This window comes from Choloepus didactylus, chromosome 1 (genome assembly GCF_015220235.1).
Source record: "Choloepus didactylus isolate mChoDid1 chromosome 1, mChoDid1.pri, whole genome shotgun sequence".
Taxonomy (NCBI): domain Eukaryota; kingdom Metazoa; phylum Chordata; class Mammalia; order Pilosa; family Megalonychidae; genus Choloepus; species Choloepus didactylus.
The window spans coordinates 70,305,172-70,327,610 of record NC_051307.1 but is presented as its reverse complement, the minus strand read 5'-3'; the positions used below and the strand labels follow the sequence as shown (position 1 = coordinate 70,327,610).

General features: G+C 36.8%; 1 protein-coding gene across 2 annotated transcripts in view; it reads right to left on the bottom strand.

The window, feature by feature from the left end:
- ALCAM (activated leukocyte cell adhesion molecule) overlaps positions 1 to 22,439 on the bottom strand; it is a 217,341-nt gene that overhangs the window by 5,690 nt on the left and 189,212 nt on the right. The window lies entirely within an intron of this gene.

The following is a 22,439-nucleotide window of genomic DNA, read 5'->3' as shown; positions in this document are numbered from 1 at the left end:
CAGGCTCAACAGCAGAAATACAGAAACAGAAACTCTGGAGTGGGACCTGCAATCTATGTTAAAAAATACCTACTGGTTATTCTGCAGCATAGTAACATTTGAGAAGCACTGCCCTAGAGGCTACATTGGGTACACATGCCTAAGTTTTATCCTTTAAGAAATGAAATCAGAAAAATAATAACTGTATTTCCAAGATGCACCTTTTTTCCCTTTCCTTCCCTTCTCCTTCCCTTTTCTTTCCCTTTTCTCCTTCCCTTCCTTTCCTTCTTTCGCCCTTCCTCCTTCCCACTCTCCTTTCCTTTCTTCTCCTCCTTTCTTCCCCTCTTCTTCCTCTTCCTTCTTCTCCCACTCCCATCCTCCCCCATCTCTCTTTCACTGTGATAGACACATCAGGGAACTTCAGTGAAATGCTACTTCAAAATATTATTACCATGTAATTGTGAGGTTCATTCATAATGTTGCATGTAGTTGTAGATTATTTATTCATGCTGCTGTATAGCATGTCCTTGGTGAATACACTATGATTTATTTAGCTATTTTATTGTTGATGAACATTACTGATTTTCTTTCCCTCTAGAATTTCAATTATACATATTTACAACATTTTTGGGTGTCCCTCAGGTCTCTTATCTGTCTTATCCCTTCTTTTTCCTTTCTGTGCTTCAATTTGGGGTATTCTTGTTTACTTCCCTTATGTTTTCCTGTGGCCAATCTGCTGTTACATTCATCCACCAAAGACTTAATTTTTAATATTATGATTTTTAGTTCTAAATGGCAATTTATTTTTTAAAAATGGATTTCAATTTTATGTTGAAATTCTAATTCTTTTCATCTAGTCAGACCATCTTTTCTTCTATTTTTAAAAATATAATATTTATAGTTATTTTAATATCACTGTCTGTTAACTACAATATCAAAATCATCCGTAAGTCTGCTTGTCTTGCCTAATTTTTCTCTTGATTATTGATCATACTGTCTTGACTCTTTGCTTACGTAGTCCTGGCACTATATGTAAAAGAACTGTAGAGACCCCACACAATGTAATTTTCATAAGATAGGATCTCTTTTTTAATTTTCAGCAGATAGGGTTGGGGGCTGATCATTCCACTTCATCAGAGAATGAGCTAGATGGGGGCTCAGTTGTCGTTTTAGTAAGGCTTACAGGGCCTCTATTCCTAAGGCATGGCTTTCTCAGATTTCTGACTGAGATCCTGAAGGTCTCCTTCTCTTCTCCCTTTAAATATAGAGGGATTCAATAATTCCTTTCAGAGTCTCAGCCCAGCTCTGCAGCTGTCTGCTCACACACCTTTAAAATGTGTTCTATCCATATAGTCTCCTTGACTTGACTATACGTTTCTTGAGAATAAGGGTCATGCTTTATTAATTTATCCACAGCATTTACTGGAGGAGTGGCATATGGTAGGCATCCAAAAGATATTTCCTTATACTGTTCCTTATGATATTAATATTTACTGATACGAATCAGTACCTAGCTGGCTGCTTTTCTACTGATAGGTAAAATGGAGTGCATACTGCACTGAGAACTTGAGTGATGTCTTACTCCAACTTCTGAAATAGCACTTCACAAAATAATATAGATTATTCTACAGTGATACATCAATAACTTTGTCAAATGTGGGACTAATTGGAGTGATACCCAAAGACATCTCTAGTAATCTATACTGGAGTAATTACATTGAAATTATGGGTAGTGGCAGAGCATTTATAATGGGTCAGAGTCAAAATGCCTGCCTTCTCTGTATAGATCAGATTTGTGGAATAAGAAAAGAATAGTAATGGCAGGATGAAATCAGTATAGTTGAAGTATACAAGCATCTGTTATTAAAAGACTAGGGTTTAGGCAATTGCAAGACAAGGCAATGAAAACACTTTAAGTTATCTTTTTATAGCTCCAAGAAACACAAGCACTGGAGTCTCCTGTAGACCAACAAAAAAGAGAAAAGCACATCAAATGATGGTGAAAAGGGGACATGAGTTAAGAAGGTGATCTATAGTCCCTGTTACTCTTGGATGTGGGTTTCAAGACACCCTACTGAGGAAGGATCACTAATACCAGAATCATAGTTCAGTGAGAAGTGGGCATGATGTTACCGAGCTTCACTGTATTTATAAGTCATTGGCAGCCTTCTAGTAGAAGGCAAGTCAAAGAGTGAGTGCTAAAAGGATAGTGTGAAGATATAGAACTCAAACATGTTCACGGGACCTAATTCAAAGACTTGGTTTCTTAACCAGCAATGTTCTAATGCTTGAGAGGCTCTCATTTTAGGTAAGAAAGTGTTTCTTTTGGTCAGCAGTTAGTGCAGAGGATAAAAGGTGTGTTTTATTCAACATTCTTGATTTCAAAAGGCGGCGGGTGGGGGTGGAATCTAGCATAAATAATAAACAAACTTGGTGCCTAAGAGAGTTACTTAATTTTTTCAAGAATCAGTTTCCACTTTTCAAAATAGGGATATAATAGTATAGAACATTATTTTGAACGTTAAGTGAAACAATGTATATAAAACACTTGGCTGATTATCTGGCATGATCAATATTAGTCATTATGATGGCTGATGAAATGCATCAAAACATAGCTCACAGGTGAGTAGATTACATATTTAAAAACATAGAGGAAACCATAATTTCTATAAATCAATAAGGCAATGTGAAAATTAAAGGAAAACTACATGTTCCTCAAAGCCTCTGGGTGAGCTCTTGCTTTTTTCCTATCCTGTTAGTAAAAAGAAAGGCAGCCGGAAAGACTCAGTGACTAAGCAGGATGAGACATGTGGAGACAGACTGTTGGTCTTATATCAAAAACTAAAACTAAAAATTTAGGAATCTGATGAAAACAAGAAATGTAAATAAAGAAAGCATGAGTCAAATAAGCCATCATTAACTTCAAGATACTAGCAATGTGATATAACTGTAGCATAAAAACTAATAAAAGCACAAGTATTTCAGAGTACCTATGGCTGTGTTTATGAGTATGTGTATGTATGAAGGAGTGGTGGGTATAGGAAGAAAAAAGAGTCAGAGAAGTAAAAGAACTAATGATTGCTTCAACAGAAAATTAACTAAGAAGTTTATTTACATGATAAAGAAACATTTTTAATTTATGCTGAATTGAAGAAACAAGAAACAGGAAAGAAAGCACACAAACCTATTTATACGAAACAGGTTCCTGCAGAGGATCTCTATCGGACATAGCACCCACAAATTCCAATATATGATCAAAACGTTACCAGGAAGGTGAAGAATTGAAAAAGTGTAACCCAAAGTCCAGAGAATGTCCTCAGATGACACAGAGATTCCAATTAGCTGGCAGGAACTTTAAATTAGCTATTACAAATATGATTAATGACTTAAAGGAAAAGATTGACATCCCAGCAGCAAAAAAAAAATACACAAAAAAATCAGAAATTCTACAACTGAAAATACAATCTTTGAAATGAACAATTCATTGAATGGTCTTAGCATTAGATTGGAGATGGCAGAAGAAAGGGTCGGTGAACTGAAGGACAAAGCAATAGAAATTATATAAATTAATATTCTGAAAAATAGATGAGAGAAAAAATGAGCAGATTCTCATTGCCCTATGGGAGAATATTAACTAATCTAACCTGTAATTGGAGTCACACTATGAGAAAAGAGAGAAAATAGGGCAGAAAATATATTTGAAGAAACGATGAAAAACATTTACTAGATTTAGTGAAATCCATTAACTTGGCAGATCCAAAATACTCAGAAAACCCAAACAGGAAAGATAAAAGTAACTGAATCTAGGTACATCATAGTTAAACTAATCAAAAGGAAATATAAACAGAAAGCCACAGAAAAATTATTCAGGGAAACAATGACATGAATAAAAGTTTATATCTCGTGAAGAAAACAATCAGATCAGAAACAAATAAACACCTTTAAAATGCTGAAATAAAAAATCTCAACCCAGAATTTTATATCCAGTGAAAATATACTTCAATTCAAGGCAAAATAAAGACATAATAGGACAAATGAAAGAAGATTGAGAAAATCCATTGCCAGCAGACCTACACTGTAAGAAGTACTGAAGGAAATTCTTTGGTTGAAAGGAAATGACACTGGATGGGAACTCATATGTACAAAAAAGAATAAAGAAAACAGAAACGGCATGTATAAATATAATATACTATTAAAAAAACTTTAAATGACAACTGTTTAATGCAAAAAATATTGTAGGGTCACGCTTACAATATATGCAGCTGTAAGAGATATGGCAAGGACAGGGGAGGTTTAATGGAATTATAATGTTTAAAGGGTCTTAGATTTTTACATGAGTAGATTGTTATATATTAAGAATTCATGTTTATCACTATATCACTATAAAATAATGCAAAGAGGTATCAATAAAAAGCCAATAGATAAATTAAAATGCAATACTGGAACTCAATGGGAAAAAATTTTTGGAAACCATGTATCTGACAAAAGACTGATATCTTGCATATACAAAGAAATCCTACAACTCAATGACAATAGTACAGACAGCCCAATTATAAAATGGGCAAAAGATATGAAAAGACAGTTCTCTGAAGAGGAAATACAAATGGCCAAGAAACACATGAAAAAATGTTCAGCTTCACTAGCTATTAGAGAGATGCAAATTAAGACCACAATGAGATACCATCTAACACCGGTTAGAATGGCTGCCATTAAACAAACAGGAAACTACAAATGCTGGAGGGGATGTGGAGAAATTGGAACTCTTATTCATTGTTGGTGGGACTGTATAATGGTTCAGCCACTCTGGAAGTCAGTCCGGCAGTTCCTTAGAAAACTAGATATAGAGCTACCATTCGATCCAGCGATTGCACTTCTCGGTATATACCCGGAAGATCGGAAAGCAGTGACACGAACAGATATCTGCACGCCAATGTTCATAGCAGCATTATTCACAATTGCCAAGAGATGGAAACAACCCAAATGTCCTTCAACAGATGAGTGGATAAATAAAATGTGGTATATACACACGATGGAATACTACGCGGCAGTAAGAAGGAACGATCTGGTGAAACATATGACAACATGGATGAACCTTGAAGACATAATGCTGAGCGAAATAAGCCAGGCACAAAAAGAGAAATATTATATGCTACCACTAATGTGAACTTTGAAAAATGTAAAACAAATGGTTTATAATGTAGAATGTAGGGGAACTAGCAGTAGAGAGCAATTAAGGAAGGGGGAACAATAATCCAAGAAGAACAGATAAGCTATTTAACGTTCTGGGGATGCCCAGAAATGACTATGGTCTGTTAATTTCTGATGGATATAGTAGGAACAAGTTCACAGAAATGTTGCTATATTATGTAACTTTCCTGGGGTAAAGTAGGAACATGTTGGAAGTTAAGCAGTTATCTTAGGTTAGTTGTCTTTTTCTTACCCCCTTGTTATGGTCTCTTTGAAATGTTCTTTTATTGTATGTTTGTTTTCTTTTTAACTTTTTTTTTTCATACAGTTGATTTAAAAACGAAGGGAAAGTTAAAAAAAAAAAAAAGAAAGAAAAACAAGGAAAAAAAAAAAAGATGTAGTGCCCCCTTGAGGAGCCTGTGGAGAATGCAGGGGTATTCGCCTACCCCACCTCCATGGTTGCTAACATGACCACAGACATAGGGGACTGGTGGTTTGATGGGTTGAGCCCTCTACCATAAGTTTTACCCTTGGGAAGATGGTTGCTGCAAAGGAGAGGCTAGACCTCCCTATATTTGTGCCTAAGAGTCTCCTCCTGAATGTCTCTTTGTTGCTCAGATGTGGCCCTCTCTCTCTGGCTAAGCCAACTTGAAAGGTGAAATCACTGCCCTCCCCCCTACGTGGGATCAGACACCCAGGGGAGTGAATCTCCCTGGCAACGTGGAATATGACTCCCGGGGAGGAATGTAGACCCGGCATCGTGGGACGGAGAACATCTTCTTGACCAAAAGGGGGATGTGAAAGGAAATGAAATAAGCTTCAGTGGCAGAGAGATTCCAAAAGGAGCCGAGAGATCATTCTGGTGGGCACTCTTACGCACACTTTAGACAACCCTTTTTAGGTTCTAAAGAATTGGGGTAGCTGGTGGTGGATACCGGAAACTATCAAACTACAACCCAGAACCCATGAATCTCGAAGACAGTTGTATAAAAATGTAGCTTATGAGGGGTGACAATGGGATTGGGAAAGCCATAAGGACCAAACTCCACTTTGTCTAGTTTATGGATGGATGTGTAGAAAAGTAGGGGAAGGAAACAAACAGACAAAGTTACCCAGTGTTCTTTTTTACTTCAATTGCTCTTCTTCACTCGAATTATTATTCTTGTTATTTTTGTGTGTGTGCTAATGAAGGTGTCAGGGATTTATATAGGTGATGAATGTACAACTATGTAATGGTACTGTAAACAATAGAAAGTACAATTTGTTTTGTATGACTGCGTGGTATGCGAATATATCTCAATAAAATGATAATTAAAAAAAAAATGCAATACTGAAACATATTTGAATAACGCAAAAGGAGGTAGGAAAACAGGAACAGAAGCCAAGCAGAAAACAAATAAGAAGGCAGTGGTCTTAAATGCAGCCATATCAATAATGATCTTAAATGTAACTGGGCATAATATTCCATTAAAAGACAGAGGTTGTCAAACTATACAAGCAAGCAACACAAAACTAAAGGCTAAGAGGCGGGGCAAGATGGCAGACTGGTGAGCTGTAAGTTTTAGTTACTCCTCCAGGAAAGTAGGTAAAAAGCCAGGAACTGCGTGGACTGGACACCACAGAGCAATCTGTCTTTGGGCATACTTCATACAACACTCATGAAAATGTTGAACTGCTGAGATCAGTGAAATCTGTAAGTTTTTGCGGCCAGGGGACCCGCGCCCCTCCCTGCCAGGCTCAGTCCCGTGGGAGGAGGGGCTGTTAGCTCCGGGAAGGAGAAGGGAGAACTGCAGTGGTAGCCCTTCTCGGAAACTCATTCTACTGATCCAACTCCAACCACAGATAGACTGAGACCAGACACCAGAGAATCTGAGAGCTGCCAGCCCAGCAGAGAGGAGACAGGCATAGAAAAAAAAAAAATAACACGAAAAACTCCAAAATAAAAGCAGAGGATTTTTGGAGTACTGGTGAACACAGAAAGGGGAATGGCGGAGCTCAGGCCTTGAGGCGCATATGCAAATCCCGAAGAAAAGCTGATCTCTCTGCCCTGTGGACCTTTCCTTAATGGCCCTGGTTGCTTTGTCTATTAGCATTTCAATAACCCATTAGATCTCTGAGGAGGGCCGTTTTTTTTTTTTTTTTTTTTTCAATCCTTTCTTCTTTTTCTAAAACAATTACTCTAAGAAGCCCAATACAGAAAGCTTCAAAGAATTGCAATTTGGGCACGTCAAGTCAAGAGCAGAACTAAGAGAGCTCTGAGACAAAAGGCAATAATCCAGTGGCTGAGAAAATTCACTAAACACCACAACTTCCCAAGAAAAGGGGGGTGTCCGCTCACAGCCACCATCCTGGTGGACAGGAAACACTCCTGCCCATCGCCAGCCCCATAGCCCAGAGCTGCCCCAGACAACCCAGTGTGATGGAAGTGCTTCAAATAACAGGCACACACCACAAAACTGGGCGTGGACATTAGCCTTCCCTGCAACCTCAGCTGATTGTCCCAGAGCTGGGAAGGTGGAGCAGTGTGAATTAACAAAGCCCCATTCAGCCATCATTTGAGCAGACTGGGAGCCTCCCTACACAGCCCAGCAGCCCAGAACTGCCCTGGGGGGACGGCACTCACCTGTGACATAGCACAGTCATCCCTCAACAGAGGACCCGGGGTGCACGGCCTGGAAGAGGGGCCCACTTGCAAGTCTCAGGAGCCATACGCCAATACCAAAGACTTGTGGGTCAGTGGCAGAGACAAACTGTGGCAGGACTGAACTGAAGGATTAGACTATTGCAGCAGCTTTAAAACTCTAGGATCATCAGGGAGATTTGATTGTTAGGGCCACGCCCCTCCCCGACTGCCCAGAAACACGCCCCACACACAGGGCAGGCAACACCAACTACACACGCAAGCTTGGTACACCAATTGGGCCCCACAAGACTCACTCCCCCACTCACCAAAAAAAAGGCTAAGCAGGGGAGAACTGGCTTGTGGAGAACAGGTGGCTCGTGGACGCCACCTGCTGGTTAGTTAGAGAAAGTGTACTCCACGAAGCTGTAGATCTGATAAATTAGAGATAAGGACTTCAATAGGTCTACAAACCCTAAAAGAACCCTATCAAGTTCAGCAAATACCACGAGGCCAAAAACAACAGAAAATTATAAAGCATATGAAAAAACCAGACGATATGGATAACCCAAGCCCAAGCACCCAAATCAAAAGACCAGAAGAGACACAGCACCTAGAGCAGCTACTCAAAGAACTAAAGATGAACAATGAGACCATAGTACGGGATATGAAGGAAATCAAGAAGACTCTAGAAGAGCATAAAGAAGACATTGTAAGACTAAATAAAAAAATGGATGATCTTATGGAAATTAAAGAAACTGTTGACCAAATTAAAAAGATTCTGGACACTCATAGTACAAGACTAGAGGAAGTTGAACAACGAATCAGTGACCTGGAAGATGACAGAATGGAAAATGAAAGCATAAAAGAAAGAATGGGGAAAAAAATTGAAAAAATCGAAATCGACCTCAGGGATATGATAGATAAAATAAAACGTCCGAATATAAGACTCATTGGTGTCCCAGAAGGGGAAGAAAAGGGTAAAGGTCTAGGAAGAGAATTCAAAGAAATTGTTGGGGAAAACTTCCCAAATCTTCTAAACAACATAAATACACAAATCATAAATGCTCAGCGAACTCCAAATAGAATAAATCCAAATAAACCCACTCCGAGACATATACTGATCACACTGTCAAACACAGAAGAGAAGGAGCAAGTTCTGAAAGCAGCAAAAGAAAAGCAATTCACCACATACAAAGGAAACAGCATAAGACTAAGTAGTGACTACTCAGCAGCCACCATGGAGGCGAGAAGGCAGTGGCACGATATATTTAAAATTCTGAGTGAGAAAAATTTCCAGCCAAGAATACTTTATCCAGCAAAGCTCTCCTTCAAATTTGAGGGAGAGCTTAAATTTTTCACAGACAAACAAATGCTGAGAGAATTTGCTAACAAGAGACCTGCCCTACTGGAGATACTAAAGGGAGCCCTACAGACAGAGAAACAAAGACAGGACAGAGAGACTTGGAGAAAGGTTCAGTACTAAAGAGATTCGGTATGGGTACAATAAAGGATATTAATAGAGAGAGGGAAAAATATGGCAAACATAAACCAAAGGATAAGATGGCCGATTCAAGAAATGCCTTCACGGTTTTAACGTTGAATGTAAATGGATTAAACTCCCCAATTAAAAGATATAGATTCGCAGAATGGATCAAAAAAAAATGAACCATCAATATGTTGCATACAAGAGACTCATCTTAGACACAGGGACACAAAGAAACTGAAAGTGAAAGGATGGAAAAAAATATCTCATGCAAGCTACAGCCAAAAGAAAGCAGGTGTAGCAATATTAATCTCAGATAAAATAGACTTCAAATGCAGGGATGTTTTGAGAGACAAAGAAGGCCACTACATACTAATAAAAGGGGCAATTCAGCAAGAAGAAATAACAATCGTAAATGTCTATGCACCCAATCAAGGTGCCACAAAATACATGAGAGAAACACTGGCAAAACTAAAGGAAGCAATTGATGTTTCCACAATAATTGTGGGAGACTTCAACACATCACTCTCTCCTATAGATAGATCAACCAGACAGAAGACCAATAAGGAAATTGAAAACCTAAACAATCTGATAAATGAATTAGATTTAACAGACATATACAGGACATTACATCCCAAATCACCAGGATACACATACTTTTCTAGTGCTCACGGAACTTTCTCCAGAATAGATCATATGCTGGGACATAAAACAAGCCTCAATAAATTTAAAAAGATTGAAATGATTCAAAGCACATTCTCTGACCACAATGGAATACAATTAGAAGTCAATAACCATCAGAGACTTAGAAAATTCACAAATACCTGGAGGTTAAACAACACACTCCTAAACAATCAGTGGGTTAAAGAAGAAATAGCAAGAGAAATTGCTAAATATATAGAGACGAATGAAAATGAGAACACAACATACCAAAACCTATGGGATGCAGCAAAAGCAGTGCTAAGGGGGAAATTTATAGCACTAAACGCATATATTAAAAAGGAAGAAAGAGCCAAAATCAAAGAACTAATGGATCAACTGAAGAAGCTAGAAAATGAACAGCAAACCAATCGCAAACCAAGTAGAAGAAAAGAAATAACAAGGATTAAAGCAGAAATAAATGACATAGAGAACAAAAAAACAATAGAGAGGATAAATATCACCAAAAGTTGGTTCTTTGAGAAGATCAACAAGATTGACAAGCCCCTAGCTAGACTGACAAAATCAAAAAGAGAGAAGACCCATATAAACAAAATAATGAATGAAAAAGGTGACATAACTGCAGATCCTGAAGAAATTAAAAAAATTATAAGAGGATATTATGAACAACTGTATGGCAACAAACTGGATAATGTAGAAGAAATGGACAATTTCCTGGAAACATATGAACAACCTAGACTGACCAGAGAAGAAATAGAAGACCTCAACCAACCCATCACAAGCAAAGAGATCCAATCAGTCATCAAAAATCTTCCCACAAATAAATGCCCAGGGCCAGATGGCTTCACAGGGGAATTCTACCAAACTTTCCAGAAAGAACTGACACCAATCTTACTCAAACTCTTTCAAAACATTGAAAAAAATGGAACACTACCTAACTCATTTTATGAAGCTAACATCAATCTAATACCAAAACCAGGCAAAGATGCTACAAAAAAGGAAAACTACCGGCCAATCTCCCTAATGAATATAGATGCAAAAATCCTCAACAAAATACTTGCAAATCGAATCCAAAGACACATTAAAAAAATCATACACCATGACCAAGTGGGGTTCATTCCAGGCATGCAAGGATGGTTCAACATAAGAAAAACAATCAATGTATTACAACACATTAAAAACTCGAAAGGGAAAAATCAATTGATCATCTCAATAGATGCTGAAAAAGCATTTGACAAAATCCAACATCCATTTTTGCTAAAAACACTTCAAAAGGTAGGAATTGAAGGAAACTTCCTCAACATGATAAAGAGCATATATGAAAAACCCACAGCCAGCATAGTACTCAATGGTGAGAGACTGAAAGCCTTCCCTCTAAGATCAGGAACAAGACAAGGATGCCCGCTGTCACCACTGTTATTCAACATTGTGCTGGAAGTGCTAGCCAGGGCAATCCGGCAAGACAAAGAAATAAAAGGCATCCAAATTGGAAAAGAAGAAGTAAAACTGTCATTGTTTGCAGATGATATGATCTTATATCTAGAAAACCCTGAGAAATCAACGATACACCTACTAGAGCTAATAAACAAATTTAGCAAAGTAGCGGGATACAAGATTAATGCACATAAGTCAGTAATGTTTCTATATGCTAGAAATGAACAAACTGAAGAGACACTCAAGAAAAAGATACCATTTTCAATAGCAACTAAAAAAATCAAGTACCTAGGAATCAACTTAACCAAAGATGTAAAAGACCTATACAAAGAAAACTACATAACTCTACTAAAAGAAATAGAAGGGGACCTTAAAAGATGGAAAAATATTCCATATTCATGGATAGGAAGGCTAAATGTCATTAAGATGTCAATTCTACCCAAACTCATCTACAGATTCAATGCAATCCCAACCAAAATTCCAACAACATACTTTGCAGACTTGGAAAAGCTAGTTATCAAATTTATTTGAAAAGGGAAGATGCCTCGAATTGCTAAAGACACTCTAAAAAAGAAAAACGAAGTGGGAGGACTTACACTCCCTGACTTTGAAGCTTATTATAAAGCCACAGTTGCCAAAACAGCATGGTACTGGCACAAAGACAGACATATAGATCAATGGAATCGAATTGAGAATTCAGAGATAGACCCTCAGATCTATGGCCGACTGATCTTTGATAAGGCCCCCAAAGTCACTGAACTGAGCCATAATGGTCTTTTCAATAAATGGGGCTGGGAGAGTTGGATATCCATATCCAAAGGAATGAAAGAGGACCCCTACCTCACCCCCTACACAAAAATTAACTCAAAATGGACCAAAGAGCTCAATATAAAAGAAAGTACCATAAAACTCCTAGAAGATAATGTAGGAAAACATCTTCAAGACCTTGTATTAGGCGGCCACTTCCTAGACTTTACACCCAAAGCACAAGCAACAAAAGAGAAAATAGATAAATGGGAACTCCTCAAGCTTAGAAGTTTCTGCACCTCAAAGGAATTTCTCAAAAAGGTAAAGAGGCAGCCAACTCAATGGGAAAAAATTTTTGGAAATCATGTATCTGACAAAAGACTGATATCTTGCATATACAAAGAAATCCTACAACTCAATGACAATAGTACAGACAGCCCAATTATAATATGGGCAAAAGATATGAAAAGACAGTTCTCTGAAGAGGAAATATAAATGGCCAAGAAACAGATGAAAAAATGTTCAGCTTCACTAGCTATTAGAGAGATGCAAATTAAGACCACAATGAGATACCATCTAACACCGGTTAGAATGGCTGCCATTAAACAAACAGGAAACTACAAATGCTGGAGGGGATGTGGAGAAATTGGAACTCTTATTCATTGTTGGTGGGACTGTATAATGGTTCAGCCACTCTGGAAGTCAGTCTGGCAGTTCCTTAGAAAACTAGATATAGAGCTACCATTCGATCCAGCGATTGCACTTCTCGGTATATACCCGGAAGATCGGAAAGCAGTGACACGAACAGATATCTGCACGCCAATGTTCATAGCAGCATTATTCACAATTGCCAAGAGATGGAAACAACCCAAATGTCCTTCAACAGATGAGTGGATAAATAAAATGTGGTATATACACACGATGGAATACTACGCGGCAGTAAGAAGGAACGATCTGGTGAAACATATGACAACATGGATGAACCTTGAAGACATAATGCTGAGCGAAATAAGCCAGGCACAAAAAGAGAAATATTATATGCTACCACTAATGTGAACTTTGAAAAATGTAAAACAAATGGTTTATAATGTAGAATGTAGGGGAACTAGCAGTAGAGAGCAATTAAGGAAGGGGGAACAATAATCCAAGAAGAACAGATAAGCTAACGTTCTGGGGATGCCCAGAAATGACTATGGACTGTTAATTTCTGATGGATATAGTAGGAACAAGTTCACAGAAATGTTGCTATATTATGTAAGTTTCTTGGGGTAAAGTAGGAACATGTTGGAAGTTAAGCAGTTATCTTAGGTTAGTTGTCTTTTTCTTACCCCCTTGTTATGGTCTCTTTGAAATGTTCTTTTACTGTATGTTTGTTTTCTTTTTAACTTTTTTTTTCATACAGTTGATTTAAAAAAGAAGGGAAAGTTAAAAAAAAAAAAAAGAAAAGAAAAACAAGGAAAAAAAAAAAAAGATGTAGTGCCCCCTTGAGGAGCCTGTGGAGAATGCAGGGGTATTCGCCTACCCCACCTCCATGGTTGCTAACATGACCACAGACATAGGGGACTGGTGGTTTGATGGGTTGAGCCCTCTACCATAAGTTTTACCCTTGGGAAGACGGTTGCTGCAAAGGAGAGGCTAGGCCTCCCTATATTTGTGCCTAAGAGTCTCCTCCTGAATGCCTCTTTGTTGCTCAGATGTGGCCCTCTCTCTCTGGCTAAGCCAACTTGAAAGGTGAAATCACTGCCCTCCCCCCTACGTGGGATCAGACACCCAGGGGAGTGAATCTCCCTGGCAACGTGGAATATGACTCCCGGGAAGGAATGTAGACCCGGCATCGTGGGACGGAGAACATCTTCTTGACCAAAAGGGGGATGTGAAAGGAAATGAAATAAGCTTCAGTGGCAGAGAGATTCCTAAACGAGCCGAGAGATCACTCTGGTGGGCACTCTTACGCACACTTTAGACAACCCTTTTTAGGTTCTAAAGAATTGGGGTAGCTGGTGGTGGATACCTGAAACTATCAAACTACAACCCAGAACCCATGAATCTCAAAGACAGTTGTATAAAAATGTAGCTTATGAGGGGTGACAATGGGATTGGGAAAGCCATAAGGACTAAACTCCACTTTGTCTAGTTTATGGATGGATGTGTAGAAAAATAGGGGAAGGAAACAAACAGACAAAGGTACCCAGTGTTCTTTTTTACTTCAATTGCTCTTTTTCACTCTAATTATTATTCTTGTTATTTTTGTGTGTGTGCTAATGAAGGTGTCAGGGATTGATTTAGGTGATGAATGTACAACTATGTAATGGTACTGCAAACAATCGAAAGTACAATTTGTTTTGTATGACTGCGTGGTATGTGAATATATCTCAATAAAATGATGATTAAAAAAAAAAAAACAAAAAAAAAAACTAAAGGCTAAATCCCAAAGTTTAGAAAACATTTTCTCAAGGGGCCAGATAGTAAATATTGAAGGCCTGCAGGCCTTTGGTTTTTGTTCCAACTACTAACTCCACTCTTGCAGCACACAAACAACATAGACAATATGTAAACAAATAAGCGTGGCTATATTCCCCAAAAAAAACCTGTATTTACAAAATCAGGCAGCAGCCCAGGACCATAGTTTACTTATTTTTTTATGTAAGAGATATACTTTAACTATAAAGATACAGATCATTGAAAATAAAAGTATACTAATATATATATATATATGTAAACAGAAGGCATATGAAAGCTGATGCAGATAAAGGAACATCAGACAATATAAAATTCAAGTAAAGGCATATTACCAGAGGAAAGAGACACTTTATAATTGTACAAGGTTTGGTACACCAGGAAGTAATAACAATTATAAAAGTATAAATGCCTAATAAGAAAGTGAGAAAAACTAAACTAAAGGGGATGTGGTAAATTGAATTATGTACCCCAGGAAAAAAAATGTTATTAATCTTAATCCCATTCCTGTGGGTGTGAATCTATTGTAAATTGGACCTTTGGAAGATGTTATTTTTAGTTAACGTGTGGCCAAGTGAATTAGGATTACTAGGCCTAACCCTATTGCTGGAGGCTTTATAGATAAAAGCCAGGGAGAGGAGCCAGTAGCTGAAAGTCAATGGAAGTCAAAAAGGAAAGGATATAGCCCTGTGATGGGAAATCTAAAGAGCCCAAGGATTAGCAGTCAGCCAGAAGGCTACAGACCCTGGGGGGAAGCAAACCTTCTAGCCTCTGAAACTGAATATAGTAATGGGAGGAAGGGAAGATTAAAAAAAAAGAAAGTCAAACCTCTAGAACTGAAAAACACAGATCAGAAATTATAAATTAATTGTATGGGCTTATTAATACATCAGGCATTGCAATAGAAAAGAAATCAGTGAGTATAAAGATAGCAGTAGAAATTATTCAAAATGAAATGTAGAGTGAAATACAAGGCTTAAAAATGAAAAGATTGGAAAAACAATTTTACAAAATAAATAGAGCCTCAGCTGTGGGGCATCAAGTAGTAATATACATTACTAGAGGGGAATAAAAGTATTCGAAGAAATAATGACTGAAATTTTTACAAAGTTTTGGAAACTATAAATCTAGATGTTAACAGAACTCAAAAAAGCCCTAGCAAACTAAACTTGAAGAAAATGACATGGAGATATATGATAATCAAACATCTGATAAGTAGTGAAAAAGAATGATCAACGACTTCTCATCAAAAATGATACAAGCAGGACACAATGGAGCACCACTTTAAAGTGTTCAGAATTTTTAAAAGTATCAACATAGAATTCTGCATCCAGTGAAAATATCCAACAAACGTGAAAGTGAAATAAGAATATTTTTCTAAAAACAAAATCTCAGGGAATTTATTGGCAGTAGACATGCAATACTAAGTAATGTTAAAGGAGGCTCTTCAGGCTGAAGGAAAATGATACCTGCCAAATCTCAGATCAATCAAAAATAGGTAGAATGCTGGAAAGGTGAATCATGTCTGTGAATGAAAAGATAGTTTTCTGACTAAATTTAATTTTTGGGAAAAAATTGGCATTAAAGCATATAATAATAACAATGAACTGTGAGATTTATAAATAGGTAGACATAAAATACATAACAATAGCACAAAAGACGTAAAGGGGAAAAATGGAGTGTGTATTTGTAACATTCTTACATTACAATATTCTTTTCAAGTGCACATAGAACACTCACTAGGAAAGACCAAATGCTAGGCCAAAAAATAAATCTCAATTAAAAGACTAAATATTTACAGAGTGGGTTTTTAACAAAACAGAATTAAATTAGAAATCTTTGGAATTTAAACAACTTATTTCTAGTTACATTGGTTCAAAGAAGAAACCACAATAAGAATTTAAAAGTATTACAAATGGAATGAATATAAAAATACAGCATACTGAAATTTGTGGGATGAAGCTAATGGTAGTGAGAAGGAAATTCATAGTTTAAATATTTGTGTCATAAGAAAAAAGAGTAAGTTTTTGCTCCAAGTTTTGTGTATTATTTTATATTTTACTTACAATCTAAGTTTTACTTTCAGAAACTAGAGACAGAAGAGTAAGTTAAACTCTAAAAAACAGAGGAAAATAATTAATAAGTGTGAAATTAAAATAAAATTGAAGTAATGGAGTAAAAAAAAAAGCAAAAAGTTAGTTCTTTGAAATCATTAAAAACATCAACAAAGCACCCTAGCAAGAATGAGCAAAGAGAGAAAATGCAAGTTAACAATATAGGAAAACAAAAAGGCCTTAACACAATAAAACTAACAAACAGTAGAAGGATAAGAGAATACTACGTTCAATATTTTCTTTCTGTAAAAACATCAATAATTGAAATTAAAAGTCAAATTCTTCTAAAAACTTAGTAAAACTTACTCAAGAAGAAACAACCCTATATCCATTTAAAATATGAAACAATATCTATTTTTTAAAAACAACTACTCACAAAGAAAATGACAGTTTCAGATGGTTTCACAATGAAATTTATCAAACATTTAAGAAAGTAATAAACTCTTTTAAAAAAAATAGGAGGACATTATAAGAAAAGTAAATTATAATCCAATATCCCTCATGAATATAGACAAAAAAATTCTTAATAAAATGTTGGTAAATTGTGTCCAGTAATATATAAAAATTGCAATGCATCATGACAAAGTGGGCTTTATCCCAGGAAGGCAAGATTCAACAACCAATGTAACTTACCATACTATCTGAATAAACAAGATTAGATGATGATTATTTCAATAGATGTAACAAGAGCATTTGAGAAAATTCAACAATGTTTTATTATTACAAACTCTTAGATAACTAGGAATATTCAAGTTCTTCAACCTGATAAAGGGCACACATGAGAAACGTACAACTAACATCATATTTAAAGGCATATATTAAGCAATTTCTCCCCTGAGATTGGGAACATGTCTGCTATTACCATTTCCCTTTAATATTGCATTGTCCTGTGATTTCTTCTAGAAGTTTCATTGTTTTAACATTTATGTTTAACTATATGATTCAATTAAAATGTTATGTGTGGTGTGAGATAAAGGTTATTGTATTTTTACATGTATTTATCCAGTGGTTCCAACATCATTTGTTAAAAAGACCACCTTTTCCCCATTTAATGGTGCTGGCATATTTGTCAAAAGCCAATTTACCATAGCAGTGTGAGTCCTTCACCTTTGTTCTTCTAATGATCTTAGTTACTTTGCATTTCCTTATAAATTTTAGCAATTTAATAATTTCTATTAAAAAAAAGCACCTCAGGGTTTTAGGGTTGCTTTGAATTTGTAGATAAATATGGGTAGATTTAACATCTTAATTATAATTCCTCTGACAAATGCAATAGGCAAAAAATTTCCTAGAACAGACACAAAAAGCACAAAATGTAATAGGAAAAAATTAATAAGTTGTTTTCCATCAAAATTTAAAACTTCTGCTCACTGAAAGACAGGATTAAGAAAAGAAAAAACCAAGCCACAGACTAGGACACAACGTTCACAATATGTCAATATAACAAAGGACTTGTATCCCAAATATGTAAGGAACTCTCACAAATCAACTGCGAAAAGACAAACACCAATAAAAACACAAGTAAAATATTGGAATACTCACTTCACAAAGGAAGATATAAGATGGCCAATAAATACATGAACTTTAATATCATTAGGTGAGGGAAATAGAGATTAAAACTAGAATGAGCTATCATTTCATACCTCCTAGGGTGGTTAAAATTAAACAGAATGACAGCACCAAATTTAGGCAAGAATGTGGAAGAACTGAAATTCTCATAAACTGTTGGTGGGAGTTGCAAATAGGACAAATAAGTTGTTTGGCAATTTCTCCTAAACAATATGTACACTTTAACATAGCGATTCTACTCCAAGATCTTTACCCAAGAGAACGAAAACATACGTCCACAAAAAACATGTGTATAAGAATATTCGTTTTAGTTATATTAGTCATAATAGCCAAAATTGGAAGGAATCCAAATGACCATCAACAAGAGAAGGGATAAAAAAAAAGTGGTATATTTTTACATTGGAACATTACTCAGTTATTTAAAAAAAAATAGAAACCATTAATACACATAACAAGGATGAATCTCAAAACATGTTAAGTGAATGAAACCAGACACAAAAGAGTACATTCTGTATAATTAATGTCATTTATATGATGTTCAAAAATTGGCAAAAAAATAATCTCTGGTGACAGCAGCCAACACAGTGGTTGCCTAAAGGGATGGGGTTGGTGGGGCTTGTCTAAAGGGAGCCCAAAGGAACTTTCTGGGATGACTGAATGCTCGTATGTTGGCTGTAGCAATGATAATACAGGTATAAAGTTTATCAAAACATATTTAATTGTGCATTTAATGCTGCAACTTTTACCATATAAAACAGTTATACAGAAACAAACTAAAGCATGATCCTCGTGGCAAGGAGTTGAAAGAACAGGCAAGAGGTATATTGACTGGATAGCATTTCTATTTGCCATCCTAGTTTCTATGCTTTCACCAAGTTTTACAAAGCAGAAGGAGGAGGTTTTGAAAGGAAGGGAGCGACTATAATTCTTTCTAGGGTAAATCACAGTATTTTGTCAGCATACCTGTACATGCAAAATCAGGCTAAAACTATCACTGCTCACAGTTCTGAAGGGGCAGTAGGGATCGTCAATGGCAATATGAAGCCTGAAATATATTTGCAGAATAGAATTTGGGTACCCTTACACTGATTATTTTTCTTATGTTAAAGTTTACAAAACAAAAAGAAACAAAATAACAAGGTAAATGCTGAAAAGAAGAACATCTATCTTCTCCTTTCCATAATCCTACTCTCAAGAATAATACCTGCTAATAGTGCATTCTTAAGTGCTTTATAGGTATTAAATTATTTTATCCTTATAATATCTCAATTTTAATAAACTCACCTGTGGTCACACAGGTAGAAAGTAGCAAAGCCAGGATTTAAACTCCAGCAGTCTGACTCCAGCATCTTTGTGCCATGTTACACAATTACACAACTGACTGGGCATTAAATTGCTTATATTATGCTAAACTGTTGCGCCAGTTTGAATGTATTGTGTCCCCCAAATGCCATTATCTTTGATGTAGTCTTGTGGGGCAGACGTTTTGGTGCTGATTAGATTTGCTTGGAATGCGCCCCACCCAGCTGTGGGTGATGACTCTGATGAGATATTCCCATGGAGGCGTGGCCCCACCCATTCAGGGTGGGACTTGATCAGTGGAGCCATATAAATGAGCTGACTCAAAGAGAAGTAACTTAGTGCAGCTGTGAGTGACGTTTTGAAGAAGCGCAAGCTTGCTAGAGAGGAACGTCCTGGGAGAAAGCCATTTTGAAACCAGAACTTTGGAGCAGACGCCAGTCACGTGCCTTCCCAGCTAACAGAGGTTTTCCGGACACCATTGGCCATACTCCAGTGAAGGTACCCGATTACTGATGTGTTACCTTGGACACTTTATGGCCTTAAGACTGTAACTGTGTAGCCAAATAAACCCCCTTTTTATAAAGGCCAATCCATCTCTGGTGTTTTGCATTCTGCAGCATTAGCAAACTAGAACAACTGTTAACCAATACTTTAGTATTAAATATAAACACTTATTATTGGTGGGAAGTGGTATTCATTGCCTGAGTATATGTAGATAAGATTTACTATAAGTTTCTCCACTTTCATTACTGAGAGTTTTCTCTGTCTAGTGAGATAAAGACTTTAAGAAATCATTCTGATTACTTTTAGCATGGCTTTGAGACTACCATGGTGAAATGAATACACTTCTATGGAATAAATGGTTTTTTTTTTTTAATTTCAGAGATTTGACAGAATTATAGAGGGTGAGACTCCATCAACTATTGGAAGAGAACAAAAATGTTATTGAAATGATTCCATTCAGCAAAATGCTTTTCAGTTAATTGGACTGAGGGACAATGTTGGTCACATATAAAGAATGAGTGCTTTGGTTAAAATATAAATTATAATGGTTATTTGTCTTAAACTTTCTTCATCATTGAGCTTTAGTAAGTACACAGATGAGGGGAAATTTAAATTATAGGATTACAGTTAAGTTAATGTAAGAAGCAGCTCTAGCCTAATCTGTGAGACAGAGAAAGAGTCTTGGCCTTGGGGTCAGTGGTCCTGGTTTCCCTCCTCATGTGGTAAATCTGAGCTGCATGTCCTTGGGCAATTCACTCTTCTTAAGCATGTTCACTCATCTATATAGATGGGGAACAACAGAATCTACTAACAGGGCTGGTGTGATCATAAATGTGACAAACTGTGTGAAAGGAGCCAGCACTGAGACAGACTCACCAAATCTGAGGTGGGTCGTGGAACTGCTGCCCACGGCCACATAGCTGCCGTGTAACTGGGTCTCAACTCCTCACTTTGGGTATTTCCATAAGTGCAGTGCCAGTTAAAGTTCCTTTCAAACAACCTTTCAGAAGATTCTTTAACTTTTTTTGTGATATTTTCACCAATATTATATACTGATTTCTTGACTTCCTTCATAGGAGACAGGAAGCTAATTTGCCCCGAAACAGGGCAAACAATACTTGGGGTGATGGGTGGAGGAGGTAGGGGAGCTGGGGGGTGACAGACGTAACCAATATATCACAATCTTAGGAGGTTGGTATAATTTGAAAGGACAATAAAATAGCATAACAGAATTTTATATTTGAAAAATACAAACAAAACTCATTTTAAATAATTCATGCATTGAAAGAGTTCATAAGATTTTAGGTTTTTCAAAAGCAGGCATAATATAACAAATCTGAAAGCTTTTAGAGGGAGCATGGGGAATCATTAACACTTCTGATTAGAGGGGGCATTTTCTGTGATTTCTAGTGTATAGCATGTCTGGGACACTTCCTTTCCTCCGAACTGGGACCCTGGCAAGATAGACTTGCCATCTCCAGTAAACTAGCCATTGATACCTGTGCAGGTAATCAGGGTCAGATCCAAGAGAAAATTTTTCCCTTTTCCCTAGTCACAGCTCTCACCAGAGTACGTCTCCTCTTGAAACAAGCTTAATTAAGAGACAGTGGAGAAGAGGTGGATTCTAACTGTTGCTTCTCAGGACAATTGTCAGTAATTTCTGGGTTTATAGAAGGGAATGGAGAAAATAAATAGCTGGTCTTATTACTACATCTTTCAATTTTATATCCATAGAATTTCTAAGAGTCTCCAAAGAAATTTTTCACTAAAATAGGAAATCCTTATATCCTCAGTAAAAATTAAAAAAAACTGCCTTTCCATCAAGGCCAATAGTGAATGTGGAGACCACCATTAGGTAAAAGATTGGAGATAGAAAAAAAAAAATGTATCAATATGGAATATGCATAAAAACAGGAGGCCACCTTTCTGCACTCAGCATCATATTTGAAAGTGTTTCCTTAAGGCAGTTAATGTTGGCACTCATGGCATGTGCTCAGGGAATAAGACATCTCTCCAGCTTGGGAAAAGACAATTAAAACAAATGCTTGAAATTTTAAAAAATTAAAATGAAATGCATGTATATAGACAGAGATTTAAAACAAAACAAAACAAAACAAAATACTGAAAACATTACAACTTTGTGCAAGCCCTATCCTCTGGAAAAGTTTCAGGTTACAAGCAGCAGGAGGGGACCGTGACAAGGCTTGTACTGCCCTTTGAGTGGCCAATGAGCCTGTGATTGACTAGACGGGACTCCAGTATTTACACATTATGCTGTTTCCTCTCTATCCACTCTGTTATTTATGGCTTGATAGGATAATGGAGCATTTTCCTTCCTTCGTTCCTCTGGCTGCCTGCCAGTATGGGTAGGGAAACAGAA